We start from the raw sequence: 10,000 nt of genomic DNA on the forward strand, positions 1-10,000 counted from the left end.
TCTCCCACGACTGATGAATGCAGACAGACACACAGGAATCTCGCCCCCCCCCTTCCCCCCCACCCCCCAAGTGAGAGGAGTCGCCGGACATCCTTGGGGTCGCACACAGCCTCCGTGGCTCTTCTATGTTGCCAGGCTCCCTGGCCTTCACTGCCCAACCCCCCCCCCCCACCCCCACCCCCAATGAAGTTGCATCATCGTTCATAGTGTAAATGCTATGAGAAGATAAGCTTTTCAAAATAAAATTCTCCCTGCCTTTCTTTCCCAAGGACACCATGAACACCTACTGTCATGTGCAGTGCTTATTGACCCAACTGGAGGAGAGGACCCTCTCCGACAGACCCAGGAACTCACTTGTTCCGAGTCATCGAGGAGAGGGTGTTTGGTTCTGTGTTTTAAACTGGTGGGCCAATGACACATCACCTCCTAGTAAGCCATCAGGTTCACCGGTTCGGTGGCATGAAGTACATTTACATCCTCCCTGAGTTTGACTTTGAAAGTCTTGGGGCCCTGAGTAGGCCACCCTCAAATGTGCCTCCGTGGCATAGGGATGTTTTGGAATTTGAGTGACAACACCACGAGAGGGACACTCTGACTCTCCTTTACTTCTCCCCTCTGAAATCAGGAAGAAAATCTCTCACGTGAAAGGGGAGGGGGGCGGGAGGTGTAGAGATCATGACGAACTGAACTGCTTTCATGTCTCATGAAATGTTCACGAATCATCCAAGTAGGATTGCTCATAACAGAGGGCATAGATGTTGACGAGATAAGAATGTTTAAGGGGAACTTTTCCCCCAATGATTGTTTTCCACAGGCCGACTTCAAGACTTTCCAACATCTCTGGTCATCTCTAGGCTTAGCGGTTGGCTAAGTGCCCTGACAGGGTGAAACCTCAGCGAGTGTCTACATCATCTCCACATAAGATAAAATAGTGAAATGTTCATGGCTCCACAAGTCTAAGGGTCTCCCTGCTTTGGACCTTTTACGGAGGAGAGACTGAGCATGTTTGGTTCCATGCCTAGACAGATCTTGTGCTTTAGGGAAAGACTGTACTAGGTAGGAGCCTAGACTTCTACAAAGTATTCCATGTTCACACTGTTCACTGTGGTTGGCTTCCTTACTTTCACTGAAGAGGGAAAAAAAAAAAAAAGACAGTGTCCAAGGACGAGGCATTCTAAAGAAGGAACGTGTGTGGTCCAAGCTACCTGATGTCGCCATCGTCACGGTAGGAAGAGGACTTTTTTGGGGGGGGGGGCGGAGGCAAAGTAGAAGGTGTATGGAGATAAGGTTTGGGGGAAGGAGAAAGAGATTTTTGTCCTAAAGGTAGTCATTTCTCAATGGAAAAGAAAGAAAACAAGGGACAAGCTAAAAATGGGCACAGACAATTGGAAACGGTGTGTGAAGAAAAGTGTCTTTGGAAAGGAATTGGATCCGTGGTCAGGACTGGAAAAGATGAGGGTGGATTCAAAGACAGAAATGAGTTTTTGTATCAACATGAAACCAGTGCAAACTTAGAATTTAGTTGTCTCTCTCTGTTAAAAGGACCAGGTTTGGGTTTTTCTTCTATCGGTCTGCTCTGCCCATCATGAGAGATTAGATTAGATTAGGAAAGGTTTTTTCCTTTATCTTTAAGGAGAGAGAGAAAGAAAGAAAGAGAGAGAGAGAGGGGAGAGAGAGAGAGAGAGAAAGAGAGAGAGAGAGGGGAGAGAGAGAGAGAGAGAAAGAGAGAGAGAGAGAGAGAGAGAGAGGAGAGAGAGAGAGAGAGAAAAAGAAAGAAAGAAAGAAAGAAAGAAAGAAAGAAAGAAAGAAAGAAAGAAAGAAAGAAAGAAAGAAAGAAAAGCTTATGTCTTTGTCAAAAGTCATCACTTATTTTCTAGGTTGCCTTTATCAGGTCTTGGCGGACTCACATCAACTTAGTCCTCTCGATATTCAAAGAACCAGGTTTGGCTCAGAACTGAAGAAGAAGCTTCTCTCTCTGCCTAGCAAGTCTTTCCTTGGGATGTTGGTGACATGGCTAACGAAGCACTGTTTCACAGTGACCTATCACATTAAGTGCTTTACAATCTTTTGGATATTTTGGACACATTTGCCCAAAAATTAAAGGACAGATGAAGTCCTTTGGACTTCGAACGCACTTTGAGATAGGATCCAGGAGGTGAGGGCCCTCAAAATAGCTCAAAAATGTGTTCTCTCTCCTGAGAAATGAGAGAGATGAAACTGAGTAAGTTTCTTGGAGAGGTTCGATGACACGGGAAAGTGTTGTCAAAGAGGAAGGAACAACGTGAAGTCTTCTTTGGCTTGTGTCTGTACACCGATGTGTTCTAACTGTTCCAGAAATGATGGGATCTTTCTTCCTGGAAGTCTTCTCTGCCCTGGCATAAAGTGTTGTCTGTCATCGTCAAAATGGAGGCTCACACGAAAGGGGCTGAACCCAGTATCAGGGAGATGTTCTAACCGACTTTCACGCCAAGGCAGTAACAACAGCCTGTGGAAAGATGGTGGGGGTGGCGGGGCACACGTGGATCAAGTCCATCCTGTCCTTTCAACAGCCGGTCGGGGCTATGGCAGACGGGAGACGGTGGCCCAGTCGGTTGCTCCCTGGCCAACCTCCCCCCTCCCCCACACCTTGCATTCCTTCACCCGCCCATGGTGCCTCCAAGATGACTCCAATTGTAAATAGACATTGGCAGGAAGACTTCTACAGTCTACCGGCAACGTCTGGCCTGTCATGCTTGTAACCCTGGGGGGGAAAAATCATTTTTCTCTATGGAAAGAAAACCTCCTCTCTCTGGACCCTCTGAACCCCAGCCACTGGACTTCATTCCACTGCCACTTAGTAGGGGTCATCCAAACATCCTTGTATGTTTTCCGTGTGGGTTGAAGTCTTCCCTCGCTGCAAGCCTGATGTCCTCACCGTGGCACAGAGACTGTTAAAAAAACAAAATGTGTTTGCCACTTGGGGTCTACCTTCCACAGCCTCCCGTGTGATCAGATCAAGGCACCCGCTTCTCTGGGCAAATCCTACAATCCTTCACAAAAGCTCTTGTAAACTTTTTGGAACCGTCACTCGTCCAGTCACCCTCAATCATCAGGCAAGGTCGGCAGAACCGACGGAAAAACTGGACTCCAAGAAGAACAAGAATGACTTACATGGAGTTGAATGAACTGATGAATAGGATGACAATGTGTATGACTACTTGTGTAAAACAGGACTGCTTGGGGAAGCGGGGGATAGATAACTTAGGAGGTTGAGATGAACATATACACATTACTGTACATCAAATAGGTAATCAACAAACACCTCCTACTATATAGCACAGGAAACTCTACTCACTACTACTTTGTAATAACGTATGAGAGAAAAGAATCTGGAAAAGAATATCTATATAAAGTATTTTGATATATATATAAAGAGAGAGAGAGAGAGAGAGAGAGAGAGGGAAACAGAGAGAGAGAGAGAGAGAGAGAGGGAGAGAGGGAGAGAGGGAGAGATTAGGACTGATTGTTAAATCTTTTGTTTTCCAGATACAAGGAAAAACAAAAACAAACAAACAAAACCCAATTTTCTTCTTTTATTTTTAAAGGGGGACGTCCATTTGGTAACTTATACCTCTGTCAGCAGGATAGAATCACTGATCTTTTTCTCCCTACTTTCCTTAATTCAGAAACTCTCAGTGAGGCTTCTTATTTCCCTGGCAATAGAGTTATTTGCATATGTTACTTGGAGGCCAAAATTATGTTTCCATAAAACGGGGATGCACACTTGTGGATATGAAATTCTGGTGCTACTCACTTCCCTTAGGGTGTTGTTCTTAACCTGAAAACTGGACTGCATCCGAAGTTTTTTGAGTTCCCTCCAATATCTGGCTACGACTCTCTCCATGAACGTTTGCCATTTTCTCCCACCCTTTTGACTTGGCATCACTGAGAACTAAAACGGCCCTTTGCCTGAAGCCCTGCAAACGGAAGCTAGAGAACTTGACGGAAACCTTAGAGAAACGGCCACAACGGCTCCTATGGAAAAAGTCCTCGTTCCTGTTTCTGTGAGAGCCACTCCGAAATTTGAACCAAACACCCGACGACATCATCAGAGTTATTTCAAACTTCTAAAGTTGCTTCGACCCTGACATCTAGAAATCTCCTTGACTCAGACACACACACACACACACACACACACACACACACACACACACACACACACACACACACACACGAGTCACCAGCTCAGCTTTAATATGTTCCAAGGAACTTTCAGAGGAGGGAACTGTTGGGCTCCAGAGTAGGCCGCCCCAAAATGTGCCTCCATGCTCTATTGATTATTTTGAATTCAAGTGACTTAAGAACCGGCCAGCACAAGAGGGACACACTGGCCCTCCTTTCTGTCCTCCTGCGGAGGAAGATCTCAAGTGAAGACGTCTGCTTTCACGCGTGTCCATGATTCTCAAATGGTGTAGTGGGGTTTCCTGGGTTAGGAAAAGGAGGGGACTCCTTTTGCCCGGAAAAAAGGCCTGTTTCTCACACATCCTCCTCCCATCCTTTCCTCTCTCCCTCCTTCCCTCCCTGCAGTTTGGAGGGGGCAGCCTAAGGGTGGGGGAAATTGGGGAAAGAAAAAAGAAAAAGCCATTCGTTAAAGAGAAGCTCGAGGCAAAGTCAAACGCTCCGACTTGACCGGAGAGCTTTCTGCATTTGAATGGAGCGATTGAACGAGGCCCTGCCGAATGAATCGTCCGGACCTCCCCTCCCCCGCTCCTGGCAAAGGTCAGTCCAGGGGACTTAGGAAGGAGCGCTGGAGAAGGAACGGGGGTGGGGGTGGGGGTGGGGGCGGGAACAACAGACAATAGCCGCTGCCTGCCTGCCTGCCTGCCCGCCCGCCGGGCTGAGGCCTGAGGGCTGAGGGCCACGCTGGCTCCTGCAACACAATCCCTTCCAGGAAACTGCTGTGATGACTATTTGGCAGTGAATGATCAAATCTGAACTCTCTTGGCCTATTTCTGCAAAAGGCCCGAGTCTCAGCTACGACAGATTCTCTGGATTTCTTGGCACATGGACTGACCCGCACCCTCCCATCCTGTCAGATCCTCCTTTGTACACACACCTCCACTGGAAGGGTTCTTTGGCCTCGTCCAGAAAACGAACAAGCAAGAACAAACACACAAACAGACTGAATTGATGTGTTGGTATTTGTTGGAAAGAAACATGCTCCTCTCACACACCTGAGGGCAGGAAGCGAAGGCAGGTTCTCAGCCGGAGGGGGATGGGGAACCTGAACCGAGGTCGGTCAGCGGTCCCCCCCAACTTCTCTCCCAGGTCACCTGGGCCTCCCCTCCCCGCCTCTCTCTGCGCCCCCCTGCCCTGGTTCTGATATTTCACTTGGGAAACTTCTCTAGGCCGACCGATATGCCAGCTTGCTGTCCTGCTGCTTCATGTCCATCTCTACCAGCCGTGCCCAAAAGGCACGTGAAATCATGGACAGCAAATAGCGCCCCCAGAGCTCTGTGTGTGTGTGTGTGTGTGTGTGTGTGTGTGTGTGTGTGTGCGCGCGCGCACGCGCGCACACCAATTTTCCAGGAAGCGGTGAGGGAGCAAAGGGAGGGCTGGGTGAAGGAATCCTGGGTGCCCGTCATCGCACACCCCGCAGAGCACCATTTATTTCCATCTCCATGTCTGAAAGACACTTAGTCCTCATTTCAGCAACTTGATGGTGATTCCCCTCCTAAATACGTGACAAAACCTAGGAAGTACTGGACTCATTGAATCTGTAACTGCTAACAGGGCCCAGGGCCCAAGGAGTTTTCAATCGATGTCAGGAAAAGAAATGATCCTGAACATAAAACTGCCAAGAATTCCTATAGTTGGAGTTATCATGGACCGACTTCTGGTGATACGTGCCATGGGGGCTCCCATTTGACAAGCCAGAATGGGATAGGTAGACCCAGTCATCCCATGTTTTACCTCAAGCTGGAGAAGCAGAGAATATCATCTAAAAGCCTACCTTCATGGCGTCTCAGTGCTCAGGGCTCTTCCTTCTCGGGGATCTTGTGTTCTGTAGGGATAATTCACGTGCTGGGGCAGTAGGTTCCCAATATCAGCTTGTGAAATGGATTAAATGATGTCTTCCTTTTAAAAAGATAAAGATTATTTGGAAAAGTTATTAATAGTGAACACATGATGTTATCCTCTCTGATCTATAAACTAGAGTTGACCGTTGAACAACCAGCATGGAGGGTTACGGGTGCCGAGCCCACGCACTGTGAAAATCCATGGATAACTTCACAGTCAGGGCCCTGTATCTGCGCTTCCACCTCCGGGGACTCAGCAACCACAGATCCTGCAGTGCCATAGTGCACGGCTATGGAAAACATCCACCTGTGAGTCACACACACACACGCACACACGCACATGCACAGGTTTCAACTTTGTTGTGTTTATTCTTGTGGCCACTCATCCTTGACATGTGCGTGCATACCTATTTGAACAGGAATGTAACAGGTAACCCCCATCACTTGTGTTCTACTTTTTTACTGACCATTGAAACTTAGTTCCTGATGGACCCTAGGGTTTGTAATTATGTTTACAACTTCATAAAAATAGAAAGTCCCTCACTGATCGACAGCGAGTGTATGAAAGGAAAATTGACCCATTCTGACTCAGGGCAACATTTCCTGGTTTTGAAAGACACACACCCATTCGGTAGTGCTTACCTATGTCCAAGTACTGATCCACTGAAGTGGGGTTGCTTTCTTTCTTGGTACCAAACTTTGCATTCTCAAAATACTTCGCCATCTACCTATTTATGCTGTAGATTTGTAGTAATAGACAATCTCCAAACGTCTGAACCTTGTCTCAATCGTGGGGCTCACACATTCTTTATAGAGTCAGTACATTCCCAGCATTCATTTCTTGAGGTGAACTAGGTGAGGAATTTGCCATTGTGACGTTAGAATTGGCACCTCCTTGGTGTGAGGACACCAAGGGATAAGGGACCACTGAAGAATGTCCTTCCTTCACCATGCTGAGACTATTTTATTCAGTGTGAATCCTCTCATGTCCTACAAGTGCTGGCTCCATGGCGAATGGGATTCTCCCATGCATTGCATCGGATTTCTTCTACAGCGGTGATTATGTGGTCTGGCCCAAGACGACGGCCGGCTGTCCTCCTAGTAAAGCTTGTGCTGCCTTCCCTACCGCGTCCGGGATGCATTCCACTCTGAGCTGTCTGTGTGTGTTGAGGCTGGAGCGCCAACGGAAGGTTCTTCCACCGTGGTTCCAGGCTTAGGCTTTCTCCCCACATGATTTTCCTCGGCTTAAAGAGGGTAATTTCTGGCTGAAGGCTCTACCTCACTGATCTCAGACACAGGGTTTCTGCTGTGTGTGTGTGACTTCTCTGGTGTTTATAAGGACGAGTGCACTGGGTAATGTCTTACAAGATGTGTCAGGAAAACTACTTTCTCAGGGGAGTCTGCGGTGGTCATTACCTGCCCTTCTCCCCTAGTGGCCAGGCTTCTCTCCACACCGACTCGAATGAGCCTGGAGCCCACCTGGATTCAGGACTCTGGGAAATCCTCTTGCATCCTCCTCATCTCTCCTCCTGCTCCAGCTGTGAAAGCACATCTGATTGGTGCAGCCGATAACTTGTTTCGTGGGAAACATGGACCTGGATTTGGAGCCCTGCGTTGGAACCTGCGTGTGGTCTTCAGGTTCACGTCAGGAGGAGGAGCGAGGCGAACGAACGTTAAAGAGCAGCACGGGGAAGGGCGTCCTGAGCACGGGGAAGTACTCCCAGCCCTTCCCCAGAGCAGGAGGGACGCTGACTTTGGGCTCAGGTATTCAGGAACTGTCTGCTGAAGCTCAGGTCCCAGACCAGAAACAGACTGTGAAATCCTTTGTTTTTCTAACGAGGGTGAATCCATTGTTCCATAGTGGATCGAACATTATTTTCAAAAAAACATATTCAATAACATCAGCTCCCTCGGAAGGCCAACCACCCCCCACCCCACCCCCCATCCCCATGAACTCTCTTTTAAAGGGAAAATGTCTGCTATGATGACGACTGTTGTGCCAAACTCTGCCACGGTTTCAAGAGCAGAGGAGCTGGTTAGGAACTACCTATCACGTTGATCCATCCACTGGATGCAGGCGTGCCATGAGGTGAGTGTCCTGCACTGTTCTGAGTGTTAGATATGGAGCAGAAAGGAAGACGTGTGATTGTGGCCAGAAATTGTCCATCCTGGTGGGATCCTGAAAAAAAAAAAATTAAAAAGAAAGAAAGAAAGAAGCACATCCCCTTCAGGCAGATGTGGATGCTCTGTAAGTGTATAGGCATCGGCGTGGTGGGCGGGGGGGGGGGGGGGGCAGAATACGCAAAGCTCCTCTGGGTAATCTTTTATCAGATAAATGGCTGTGGACAGACTCACCCATGGACCCCAGATAACTGAGGTCCTCCAGCAGCACAGCTCTAGACAGCGTCCCCTGGAATTTGCTCATCAGGGCGCACTCTTCCTGGGTGAAGGTTGCACACACCCTTGAGACTCACTGATATTTAAAGACATGGTGGATATTCTGGCTCGGCCTGCGCCATCCCCACAATGTCCAAAGGTGACGGTCGAGATGACAAAACTGGAGAAAGACAGGTGTGTCTATCGCAAGCTCAGACACTGTTTGAGGTGCAGTTGACTATTCCCCTGGGTTGACTTGGCACGTGCCTTTCAGATGCATCACGGAGATACGCACACTCCTGACTCCGGGTGACCTCATCGCAAGGGGATATGACATGAGGGGCGTTGAGCAATAACCCGGACCTTCCACACACACACACACACACACGCGCGCGCGCGCGCGCGCACACGCACACACACCCCACACCCCCCCCCCCCACACACACAAAAGAGGCTCGCGGGAGTAAAAGATTAACGTTACCTCTGTTGACACCCACGACTGTACCTAGTTGTCACGAGACAGGAAGCTCAACTATACATTTAACCCTTATCTGTCTCTGTGCTTTCTTGCAGAAAATCCTCGTGCGCTTCTTTCGCCTCGTGGAAGCGCTTGCTATTCCCCATAGGTAGCCACCGTGGAACCAGCTGCTGCTGATCCAAGAATTTGGAGGATTTCTGGAAATGATCAGTGATCCCGAGACAGACTCTCCCTTCCGTGATCAAAGCGACTCGGGGAGCTGTCTCTCGCCACCCCCCCCCCCACCCCCCCCGCCACATCCCCACCCGCCACCCCCCACCCCCACCCCGCACACCGCCTTCTCCCTTGTGTACAAGCTATGTCTTTTAATTGGTACTGCTGTGCAAGAATCTGGAAAGGGCCCGGTAACGGGTATGTCTGTAGCTCCCTCCTAGAGCTGGCCTGTGTCTACGTACGGATCCGAGTGCCACAGTTAACTTGTGAAAGAGCTCTCTTGAACTGGCTTAGAAGGAAGCACTCCCGAATTCAGTCCACTGGAAAGGGACCCGCCCGAAGGTTTGTGCAAGTTCACGTGATCTAGGATGAACCCTTCAGCCGAGATATAGCCAAGGTCAAGGGATGGGTTTTATGAAACTAGGCAGGTCTTTAGCGTGATCAGCATTCGAGGTCAACCTTTTCTTCTATCTACGTCGACCCCAAATCCAATAAGTTCACGGGAGTGAACCGAATTCGTCAGCAAGAAAAAGAACTTGGGGGGTGATGGCTGACGTCGTCTAAAGTCTCAGGAGATGTTCACGGGTCATCTCATCGTCATGGGATTTAGAACAAGTGATTTCGATAGCTCTAGGTGGAGGAACTCCTTAAGAAAGGTTATGTGTTGTGGTATGTAGGTCTACTTAAAAACAGTTTCTCCCAGACCTTTGGGGTCACTTTAGAAACTTTAGAGTTGGCATAAGTGGAATGATGGGGAATTCGTGGAACGTCTAGATCGTTTCCAAAGATAACCTATGGAAACGTTCTTGGCTCAACAAGTCTCAGTGGACCTACTCCTGTCTCCTTATTACAGAAGGAACTGTAAAACTAAAAC

This window comes from Balaenoptera acutorostrata, chromosome 21, assembly GCF_949987535.1.
Source record: "Balaenoptera acutorostrata chromosome 21, mBalAcu1.1, whole genome shotgun sequence".
NCBI classification, from domain to species: domain Eukaryota; kingdom Metazoa; phylum Chordata; class Mammalia; order Artiodactyla; family Balaenopteridae; genus Balaenoptera; species Balaenoptera acutorostrata.